This window comes from Eurosta solidaginis, chromosome 2 (genome assembly GCF_040869045.1).
Source record: "Eurosta solidaginis isolate ZX-2024a chromosome 2, ASM4086904v1, whole genome shotgun sequence".
NCBI lineage: Eukaryota > Metazoa > Arthropoda > Insecta > Diptera > Tephritidae > Eurosta > Eurosta solidaginis.
The window spans coordinates 267,587,737-267,599,979 of record NC_090320.1 but is presented as its reverse complement, the minus strand read 5'-3'; the positions used below and the strand labels follow the sequence as shown (position 1 = coordinate 267,599,979).

General features: G+C 36.4%; 1 protein-coding gene across 15 annotated transcripts in view; it reads right to left on the bottom strand.

Moving 5' to 3' along the window:
• bun (bunched) overlaps nt 1-12,243 on the bottom strand; it is a 594,108-nt gene that overhangs the window by 532,198 nt on the left and 49,667 nt on the right. The window lies entirely within an intron of this gene.

The following is a 12,243-nucleotide window of genomic DNA, read 5'->3' as shown; positions in this document are numbered from 1 at the left end:
CAACAGCAACAGTAGGATAAGATTTGTTTACTATATAGCAAGGTGAATTCAGTACCAGGTGTTGTTATCCCAACAGCTGATTGCTTCCTCTTGATTTTTTTTTCATACAGCGTCTTGTACTTTAATATGTCAGTTAATCGAAATCAATTAAAATTTTCTTTTCAAATTCTTCTGCACGGCGAATTGGTTGAATTCGCTTTGCCACCACCTGCTATGGATTCATCTTGCTATATAGTTTGGCAGCTTAAAGGGCACATTACTGATACTTAGCATAGACTTGACTTGACTTGAGAACTGTCACTTACATTGCATGTTACTGATTACTCAAAACTTAGTAACACTTAACTTGAATTGGAAGTCTGTTGAATTTTGATTTTCTATGTAAGTTCTAAGTGACGTTTACATTTTCAGATGCCATTCGTTTGTTTCCATTTCATTTTGACATTTTGTCATACAAATTGACATTTATTGATTATGATGCCAGATTGTATGCGCTAAGTGGAGTATAATCGTGGCTAAGTTGCCAAGTTTACGCCAAGTTAAGTCAAGTCTATGCTAAGTATCAGTAATGGGCCCTTAAATTGAGGTTATGTTGCGAATGTAGTGGAAGGCAGTTGAATTAAGTGGAATGAAGAACAGAGTTGCATTGGATTAATATACCTTCAATCATTGTATCAATATTAAAGATAAATGTAGAAAAAATAACTAAATACTTGAATATAAACATTTCTCTTAAATAAATAAAAAAAGTAGCAAGTAAATAATAAAAAAAAGTAGCAAAAAAGTAGTAGTAGTGGCATTTTTTTTACAGAATTTGAGAACTTTCAGTGGTTGGTTCTCTGTATATTGATAATATGATATTCAATAAATTCAGTTATCTATTTTTACCAGACTATTTAATACGTAACATGCTTTTTGATGCTTTATAAATAAAAACCGTTTTAAGGGAGATTTTCTAACAACAGAACATACTAAGTAATATAAGTAAAGAAATTAGAAACAATTTTAAAACAAGATTAATAAAATAAATGCACGCGCCAATTATGAATTGTATTTCCATTGAGCTCCACACGTTCTGCAAACAACACACAATCTACAGTACGCTATATTGTGTGCGATTAATGGGACAAACAAATCGTTTTTAATGGCAGTTTTAGCTTATTTTTGTCTGCGAACGATAACAAAAGTATATTGATGCTTAAGCACAAATATTTACGCGAAAATGAAGCAAAATTGGAAGATTCTATGGAAAGTTTTAGAGAATTTGCTACATCAGAATTTGTTTATTTTTCTTAAAGAAGTTCATATTTACTGAATTTTATAACCATTTCCTTTCTTATAGAATCTTCGAGGCTTTTCTTTTGACAAGCAGTGACAAGTGGCATCAAGGGTCATTTCCGGATAACTTAAAGTCGCTATGCACTAATTAGGATGTTTTTAAAAGGTTTGATTAAAATTTATTTATTTTTATTTATATGCCAATTTGGATACCAAACGAAAAACAAGTAAGGAAGGTTAAGTTCGGGTGTAACCGAACATTACATACTCAGTTGAGAGCTATGGTGACAACATAAGGGAAAATAACCATGTAGGGAAATGAACCGAGGGAAACCCTGGAATGTGTTTGTATGACATGTGTATCAAATGAAAGGCATTAAAGAGTATTTTATGAGGGAGGGGCCCATAGTTCTATAGGTGGACGCCATTTAGGGATATCGCCATAAAGGTGGATCAGGGTTGTCTCTAGAATTTGTTTGTACGATATGGGTATCAAACGAAAGGTGTTCATGAGTATTTTAAAAGGGAGTGGGCCTTAGTTCTATAGGTGGACGCCGTTTCGAAATATCGCCATTAAGGTGGACCAGGTGTGACTCTAGAATGTGTTTGTACAATATGGGTATCAAACGAAAGGTGTTAATGAGTATTTTAAAAGGGAGTGAGCCTTAGTTCTATAGGGGGACGCCTTTTCGAGGTATCGCAATAAAGGTGGACCAGGGGTGACTCTAGACTTTGTTTGTACGATATGGGTATCAAATTAAAGGTATTAATGAGGGTTTTAAAAAGGAGTGGTGGTAGTTGTATAGGCGGTCGCCTTTTCGAGATATCGCCATAAAGGTGGACCAGAGGTGACTCTAGAATGCGTTTGTACAATATGGGTATCAAACGAAAGGTGTTAATGAGTATTTTAAAAGGGAGTGGGCCTTAGTTCTATAGGTGGACGCCGTTTCGAAATATCGCCATAAAGGTGGACCAGAGGTGACTCTAGAATGTGTTTGTACAATATGGGTATCAAACGAAAGGTGTTAATGAGTATTTTAAAAGGGAGTGGGCCTTAGTTCTATAGGGGGACGCCTTTTCGAGGTATCGCAATAAAGGTGGACCAGGGGTGACTCTAGACTTTGTGTGTACGATATGGGTATCAAATTAAAGGTATTAATGAGGGTTTTAAAAGGGAGTGGTGGTAGTTGTATAGGTGGTCGCCTTTTCGAGATATCGCCATAAAGGGGGACCAGGGGTGGCTCTAGAACCTGTTTGTACGATATTAGTATCAAATTAAAGGTATTAATGAGGGTTTTAAAAGGGAGTGATGGTAGTTGTATAGGTGGTCGCCTTTTCGAGATAGCGCCATAAAGGTGAACCAGGGGTGGCTCTAGAACCTGTTTGTACGATATGGGTATCCAATTAAAGGTATTAATGAGGGTTTTAAAAGGGAGTGATGGTAGTTGTATAGGTGGTCGCCTTTTCGAGATAGCGCCATAAAGGTGGACCAGGGGTGTCTCTAGAATACGTTTGTACAATATGGGTATCAAACGAAAGGCGTTAATGAGTATTTTAAAATGGAGTGGGCCCTAGTTCTATAGGTGGATGCCTTTTCGAGGTATCGCAATAAAGGTGGACCAGGGGTGACTCTAGAATATGTTTGTACGATATGGGTATCAAATGAAAGGTGTTAATGAGTATTTTAAAAGGGCGTGGGGCTTAGTTCTATAGGTGGACGCCTTTTCGATATATCGCCATAAAGGTGGACCAGGGGTGGCTCCAGAACCTGTTTGTACGATATTAGTATCAAATTAAAGGTATTAATGAGAGTTTTAAAAGGGAGTGGTGGTAGTTGTATAGGTGGTCGCCTTTTCGAGATAGCGCCATAAAGGTGGACCAGATGTGACTCTAGAATGTGTTTGTACAATATGGGTATCAAACGAAAGGTGCTAATGAGTATTTTAAAAGGGAGTGGGCCCTAATTCTATAGGTGGATGCCTTTTCGAGGTATCGCAATAAAGGTGGACCAGGGGTGACTCTAGAATATGTTTGTACGATATGGGTATCAAATGAAAGGTGTTAATGAGTATTTTTAAAAGGGAGTGGGCCTTCGTTCTATAGGTGGTCGCCTTTTCGAGATATCGCCATAAAGGTGGACCAGGGGTGGCTCTAGAATATGTTTGTACGATATTAGTATCAAATTAAAGGTATTAATGAGGGTTTTAAAAGGGAGTGATGGTAGTTGTATAGGTGGTCGCCTTTTCGAGATAGCGCCATAAAGCTGGACAAGGGGTGGCTCTAGAACCTGTTTGTACGATATGGGTATCAAATTAAAGGTATTAATGAGGGTTTTAAAAGGGAGTGATGGTAGTTGTATAGGTGGTCGCCTTTTCGAGATAGCGCCATAAAGGTGGACCAGAGGTGACTCTAGAATGTGTTTGTACAATATGGGTATCCAAAGAAAGGTGTTAATGAGTATTTTAAAAGGGAGTGGGCCCTAGTTCTATAGGTGGATGCCTTTTCGAGGTATCGCAATAAAGGTGGACCAGGGGTGACTCTAGACTTTGTTTATACGATATGGGTATCAAATGAAAGGTGTTAATGAGTATTTTTAAAAGGGAGTGGGCCTTCGTTCTATAGGTGGTCGCCTTTTCGAGATATCGCCATAAAGGTGGACCAGGGGTGGCTCTAGAACCAGTTTGTACGATATTAGTATCAAATTAAAGGTATTAATGAGGGTTTTAAAAGGGAGTGATGGTAGTTGTATAGGTGGTCGCCTTTTCGAGATAGCGCCATAAAGCTGGACCAGGGGTGGCTCTAGAACCTGTTTGTACGATATGGGTATCAAATTAAAGGTGTTAATGAGGGTTTTAAAAGGGAGTGATGGTAGTTGTATAGGTGGTCGCCTTTTCGAGATAGCGCCATAAAGGTGGACCAGGGGTGTCTCTAGAATACGTTTGTACAATATGGGTATCAAACGAAAGGCGTTAATGAGTATTTTAAAATGGAGTGGGCCCTAGTTCTATAGGTGGATGCCTTTTCGAGGTATCGCAATAAAGGTGGACCAGGGGTGACTCTAGAATATGTTTGTACGATATGGGTATCAAATGAAAGGTGTTAATGAGTATTTTAAAAGGGCGTGGGGCTTAGTTCTATAGGTGGACGCCTTTTCGATACATCGCCATAAAGGTGGACCAGGGGTGGCTCTAGAACCTGTTTGTACGATATTAGTATCAAATTAAAGGTATTAATGAGAGTTTTAAAAGGGAGTGGTGGTAGTTGTATATGTGAAGGCGTTTTCCAGATATCGACCAAAATGTGGACCAGGGTGACCCAGAACATTATCTGTTGGATACCGCTAATTTATTTATATATGTAATACCTGCCAAAATTTCAAGGGTTTTTTATTTCGCCCTGCAGAACTTTTTCATTTTCTTCTACTTAATATGGTAGGTGTCAGAGTTTTTTCTAAAGTTATATTTCGCGTCAATAAACCAATCCAATTACCATATTTCATCCCTTTTTCGTATTTGGTATAGAATTATGGCATTTTTTTCATTTTTCGTAATTTTCGATATCGAAAAAGTGGGCGTGGTCATAGTCGGATTTCGTTCATTTTTTATACCAAGATAAAGTGAGTTCAGATAAGTACGTGAACTAAGTTCAATAAAGATATGTCGATTTTTGCTTAAGTTATCGGCCATGCGGAAGGACAGACGGACGACTGTGTATAAAAACTGGGCGTGGCTTCAACCGATTTCGCCCATTTTCACAGAAAACAGTTAGCGTCATAAAATCTATGCCCCTACCAAATTTCAAAAGGATTGGTAAATTTTTGTTCGACTTATGGCGTTAAAAGTATCCTAGACAAATTAAATGAAAAAGGGCGGAGCTACGCCCATTTTGAAATTTTCTTTTATTTTTGTATTTTGTTGCACCATATCATTACTGGAGTTGAATGTTGACATACTTTACTTACTATATACTGTAAAAATATTAAATTTTTTGTTAAAATTTTACTTCAAAAAAAATTTTTTTTAAAAGTGGGCGTGGTCCTTCTCCGATTTTGCTAATTTTTATTAAGTGTACATATAGTAATAGGAGTAACGTTCCTGCCAAAAAATCTTCAACGACTGCCAAATTACAGCTTGCAAAAGTTTTAAATTACCTTCTTCTAAACGTGCGCGGTGGCACGCCCATTGTCCAAAATTTTACTAATTTTCTATTCTGCGTCATAAGTTCAACTCACATACCAAGTTTCATCGCTTTATCTGTCTTTGGTAATGAATTATTGCACTTTTTCGGTTTTTCGAAATTTTCGATATCGAAAAAGTGGGCGTGGTTATAGTCCGATATCGTTCATTTTAAATAGCCATCTGAGATGAGTGCTCAGGAACCTACATTCCAAATTTCATCAAGATACCTCAAAATTTACTCAAGTTATCGTGTTAACGGACAGACGGACGGACGGACATGGCTCAATCAAATTTTTTTTCGATCCTGATGATTTTGATATATGGAAGTCTATATCTATCTCGATTCCTTTATACCTGTACAACCAACCGTTATCCAATCAAACTTAATATACTCTGTGAGCTCTGCTCAACTGAGTATGATAATTCACGTTGTATACAAGTATTACAGTTGGCAAAATCTCTTGTAATGTCACACGCTGCTCAAAAAAATTTTCTGGATTTTATGATAGTGAAGTTAGCGAAGCACCTGCGGCAAATCAAAAAAATAATAGGTCAGTATTTTGTCGCAAATTATACGCTAATTAGTTGCTGCGAGGAAAATTTAGCGCGCTTTTCTAAGTGCTTAATTGGGGTGGCTCGCTAAGTTCACATGAAGTAAGCGAAGCACCTTCGTAAAAAGTGACTTATACTACTGATCGAACTGCGACTTAGTGTATTAGACGCTCATTAGCTGCGAAAACAAATATGTTGTCACTCTTGTTAAGTATTTTTTTGAGGCTTCGTGAGCTTAGCGAAGCAGCCTCGTAAACTGACTTGCACTTTTCTGATTCAAAAACGATTTAGCTGATATTTGGTTGTGTATTAAGCGCTTATTAGTTGCGAAAAGAAAGATCATTCTTTTATAGGTGCTTGTTTTGGATGTTTCGCTAAGTATACGTGAAGACGTTAGTGCAGCATCCCCTTGATTTACCCTTTACTTATCCAAATTCGACTGAGTGGATATTTTGTAACGTTTTACTAGTTAAATAGTTACTAAAACGAATTTTAGGTTCTAATTTTTAAGTACTTCGCTAATCCGCATTTCAATCAGTGAAGTGTAAATATTTTATGAGGTGCTTCGCTAAATTCTTCTAAGCGAAGCACCCAAAATAAAACTTGGAATGCGTGGCAAATTTCTTCTCTTCGCAACTAATAATATATATAATATAATATAATTTGCGACAAAATACCGTCCCATTAATTGTTCGATTCTCCGAACGTGCTGCGCTAGCTTCACGTGCTTCTGGATCTTCTATGTTAAGAGATTGCCACTGCTTTGTATTTTTGGATCTGCCGCTTAGGGTGGCCCTTCGTTGTATGGAGGGGGAAAAAGTGTTTGGATTATTGATCTCACCCCCTAAAAATATGCGAATAGCTCAAAAACGAATATATGCAAAGTTTTAGGCCAATCAAAAAAGATTTATAGGTGGCGCAAAGGGCTTGAAATCCTGAAAAATTACGAATTTTTACAATTTCGTGATTCAGGCTTCCATATTTCTAAGCCCTACGAAAATTTAATTCTGCTTTTCCATACTGTAATAAGATCTGTATTTTCTTACTTTTCTAAACTGGCCACAATCTTCAAAATCGGTCAATCAATAACTGAGTTACAAGGCAAAATATATATTGCTTTCGGCAAACAAATATGAAAAGTAAATTAAATCTGTGCAAATGTGTTGACGTATTCTTATTGGAACTACTTATACTGATCTTGAAGGAACAAATTTTGAATAGCAGGGTTTTTAAATAGATAAATTGCGGCACTTTGCATTGGGATGGAAAACTACTTCCAGAAATAACAGGTCGTGAAAAGGTGGAACGACTTCCAGTTGTTGTTACTTACAGGAATGGCGAACAATTAATAGGAGCTCCAAAATTATATGCCGCAACAGGCTCATTACAGGCTGATACGTTGTATGAACTGTTATTTAAATGGAATCTGAATGATGATATTGTGGCCTGCTGTTTCGATACGACATCGGTTATAAAAGGAGCTGCAACGTTATAAGAAAAAAGCTTGAGCGAAAACTATTGTATCTACCTTATCATCATCATATGAAGTTTTGCTGAGAGGGGGTTTCGAATGTTATTTTCCAGTAAATACTAGCACGGACGTCAAGTTATTTCGGCGATTTCAAGAAAATTGGAAAAACATCGAGAAAAATAGTTTTAAAGATTTGCTACAAAATAACGAATTGAAATTACTTTTAAGCGATAGCAAAGATACTATTCTAAATTTCTCTAAGGAAGAGTTGAAAAAGAGAATAGTAAGAGATGACTATAGGGAATTATTGGAATTAACGTCTATATATCTAGGAGCAAGTGATGGCATAAAGTTTCGTGTACCAGGGCCCACTCATCATGCTCGGTGGATGTCTAGGGCATTGTATTGCTTAAAAATCTATTTATTTCGTGAGCAGTTTAGAGTAACGGAGTATGAACAGAATTCGAGAGCAAGTATATGCGCGTTTATTATACAAGTCTATGTTAAGATTTGGTTTAACTGTACCAATCCTCATAGAGCACTTCTTCAAGACTTATCTTTTATTAAAGAAATTTATAAATACACAAATGTTAATAAAAAAATATCAGACATTGCAATAAAAAAGTTGTGTAACCACTTATGGTACCTGTCTGAAGAATGTATTGCATTGGCATTGTTCGATGATGACGTTTCTTGTACCATGAAGAAAAAGATTGTGGAAAAACTCAAAAGCATAGACAACTGCGACAAGAAAACAGAAAATTTAAAGAGGTTACACTTAAGGAAAAAGAACTACACGATTTTGTAACAGGAAATAAAACTGATTTTTTTGGTCGGTTTGGGATATCATCTCAATTTATGGAGGTAGATCCACTATACTGGCGGATACAGAAACCTATAAAAAAGCTAAGCACACTGTTATAAATATAAAAGTAGTTAACGACACAGCAGAACGGGGAGTAAAACTTATGGAAGAATATAATAGAATACTTACAAATGACGAACAAGAAAAACAATATTTATTACAAGTTGTAACTGATTACAAAAAACAATTTGAATCACATAATAAATCATCATTAATTAGATCCTAGGAAATAATATTATATTATATATGTACGTGTCAGCTAAAGTGTCACAAGATATATGTATGTATATTTTTTAAAAATGTATTTTCAAAAAGTTTATAATAAAAAAAATTTGAAACAAACTCATTTACGTATACTCATTATATACACATTCTTTAAGTACTGACACCGTGTTTAAGGCATAATTTATTTTATAACTTTATTAATATTTGACCAATTTTTGTTGTTTTAGATTTATTTGAAAGTCAAATATTACTAAAACACGATAAATTACGTTTCGCCCATAACAAATGAAGTAGGGTCGCCCAAATTTTAGAAACTGTAAAAATTCGTAATTTTTCAGGATTTCAAGCTCTTTGCCGTCACCTCTAACCCTTTTTCGATTGACCTAAAACTTTGTTATTCTAGTTTTTAGGCTATTCGCATATTTCTAGGGGGTGAGATAGAGAATCGGAACACTTTGGAAAATAAGGGCCACCCTACTGCGCCTATTCTCTACGTGAAAATCCATGAAAATCAAAGGTCAGCCGATAGTGAACTTGGCTTTTCACATTTGTCCTACGCCACAATCTATGATATTTATTTTGCCACTAAACTTTTAGTTGCAAAATCACGCCAAACTTAGATATTCATCACTTATGTATATGCATGCATTGTTGTCTATATAACCATTTTTTTTACGAGAGTAACACGCTCTCACTCATAAATTAAACACCGAACAACAGGCGTAGATATCTTCACATAAATGTCTGCAGTGCAGACGCTTTTGATTGCTGTTTGAAAAAGTTGGAACGTCAGTTGTAAGTAATTGAATTGAACATAGCTCGGAGGCAGTCGAAAACACAGTAACTGCATATGAATATGAAGTAAAAACAAAAAAAAACTTAAAGAAGGCAGTTGTAAAATCGCCGGTTTCGCTGTTCCACTATTAAAAAAAAAAAATATATATATAGCGAGTGCATCCAAGTGCATTGATATCTTAGCTTAAAATGCGTTTGAGTCTGCGCAACTTGAGAAGTTGCAGATCGTTTGCCGGCAAAGGTGCAGTTGCTGACGTTGCTGCTGCTCCGATGCCGGCTAATGCTGTCTGGAGGTGTTGGGTATACCAATTTGGCTATTGTTACTTTTTTGTTGCTCAATTCGCCGGCATTGTGTATGATGTTTTAGTTTTTACGGTGTACATATGTATGTATGTACGTACGTAATATAATGAATTCCTCTAGACGCTGGTAGCATTGCCAGTGGCGCACGATGTTGTTATTGCAGTATTTTTGATTTTTATTTTTTTTTATTTTTTCATCTGCCTTCGCTATGTTTAGCTCATTTTACTCGAACATATCTTCCCTGCAAAAATCGTTGGACCATGTGGTCCACTGGAGTACTTACCATTCTACTCCACTGTAATGCAGCGATGGACCAACTCATGTTTCTACACGAACATGTTGTAAGCCGATCATTGCTCGTTTTTAACGATAGTCATCACTACACGATGTTTATTGGACTATGGGTACTCCATGGATTACTCTGATGTAATGCGGAGCTGGAGTATATGGTCCGGTCCTAGGACATCGCAATGTTAATTGGACCATTTTTTTTGTATGAATTGTGGTTAATTTTGGAGCACTCGCTTGGTCCATAGCGAGTACTCCATACATGCATGCATGGAGTACTCGCGATTTTTCCAGGGTTATGCATACGCGTGTAAATGTATAATTTTGTAAAATCATCATGATCATTAACAATTCGTGTCGTTGTCTACAGCGTGTTGCATTCACTTAAGCAAGCGTTGGCATCAAAAAAAAAATATATATATTGCACATGCTCATGTTTAACAAGCCCACTAGTTACACTTAAATTACAGATATGCCTAGCTTTTTCTTTACTTCATTGCAACCAACACTTTTTAGAAATACTGGCGAACGAGCATATGAATAAATTAACTCTGTCACTAAGATTAGCAGTCTTCAAAAAAATAGGACTGTCATGGTCCAAAATAGTTTGAATATGTTGGATTAGGCTTGCTCATCCATCCGAGGGTAAACTTGTGGCTCTACAATATCAGTGATCCATTTGATTCCATTTATTACAATACAGAGGGGTTTAATTTCATAAGTATGCACATTATGCAGTTTTAGTTCGAAGCATTTTTTTTAATTCTTGAAGGATTTGCTATAGTTTTTAGTGTATTTGTTGACTGTGTAAGTTAATTTTGTGAACCAACTCAAATGTACAGCGAAAATTTTTATTTTACTAATAGAGTCTGCTCATCAAGGCCAAGTCTTGATATGAGATCAAGAGAAGGAACTTATATCGGTAAATGTGTTAGACGTATTGCAACCGCTGCGCTAGTCACAAAGCCAGCTTCGCCTACTTTAGCCGTGAAGTTTTACTAAATATAAGTAAGACTTCGTAAAGCTGAGAGGCGAATGGCTTTTCTAGTGTTTTCAAAGAATTAAGAGAGGAATTTGCTTTTGGAAAGCTTTGAGTAGCTTCATAGTTTACTTCATTATTACTTATTAGATATGAACGGCAAGTTAGCGAAGTACCTTCAGCGTATTAAAAAATTTATTAAGTCGATATTTTGTCGCTAATTATCCGCTAAAACGTTGCGATGAGAAACAAATCGTAACGTTTTGTTAACTGATTTTTTGGGGTGCTTCACTAAGTTTACGAGAAGTTAGCAAAGTACACACGTAAAAACTGACTTATAGGTATTATACTGAGCGAAATGCGACTTAGCTGGTATTTCGTTCATTAATTAGTTGCGAAAAGAAAAGATCTTCACTCTTTTCAGTGCTTTTTTGGGGTGCTTCGCTAAGTTCATTGAGTAGATGCATTGTATACTTTGGTCGACATATGACGGGACTGGGTCTGGCAATAAGGGATGGAGAAGAATAAAATCAACTAGGAAGAAGAAAAGAGGAAAGGAGAAAGAGACTGAGAAAGAGATGGAGTTAGCGGAAGACTGAGCGGGAGAAGGAGAGAGGTACAGAGAAAATAACGGATGGAAAAAACGAAGAGGGAGAAAGAGACGCAAAGAGGAGTAATCAAAAGGATAAAGAAAAGGGGTAGGGAGGGGGAGGGAGAGTAGGACGCAAAAACTTCTTAAAAGTTATGCTTGAAACACAATGCCGAGCGACAATATACGCCGCGTCGGGCGATGACATTTTTCAAATTACGTCCAGACATTTCGTCTACTTAAAACACAATGCCGGCCGAAATTGACGCTGTTTATTCAGAGTGGCCATTATTTAGAAATAAAGATGAAAACAATTAAACAACTTTTTTAATTCTCTACTTAGCACTTGACTGCTAAAACACGCCCAAAATGTTAAGAAATTAACAAAACAAAACAAAAATGTTAAGAAATTAAATTAAAAATTATATGTAAAGAAAAAAAATTTGTTTTTGTATATTATGTTTTCTTTTTTTATACTTGAAAAATTGAACAGCAGCAACCCTTGGGATGTTTGTCGTCATCGCCCGGCGGTGACGATAGAAATAAATCTATCGTCGCAAAATGACGTCGCGTAAATTTCGCTCTTGGCGTTCATTGTGTTCACCTTCATGTAATTATGGGGATTCTATTTTTGACAAGGCAATGTTCGTCGCGTTTATTTCGCGGCGTCAGGGCATTGTGTTTCAAGCTTTATGCAGCTAGATCAAAGTTAGAGCAGAA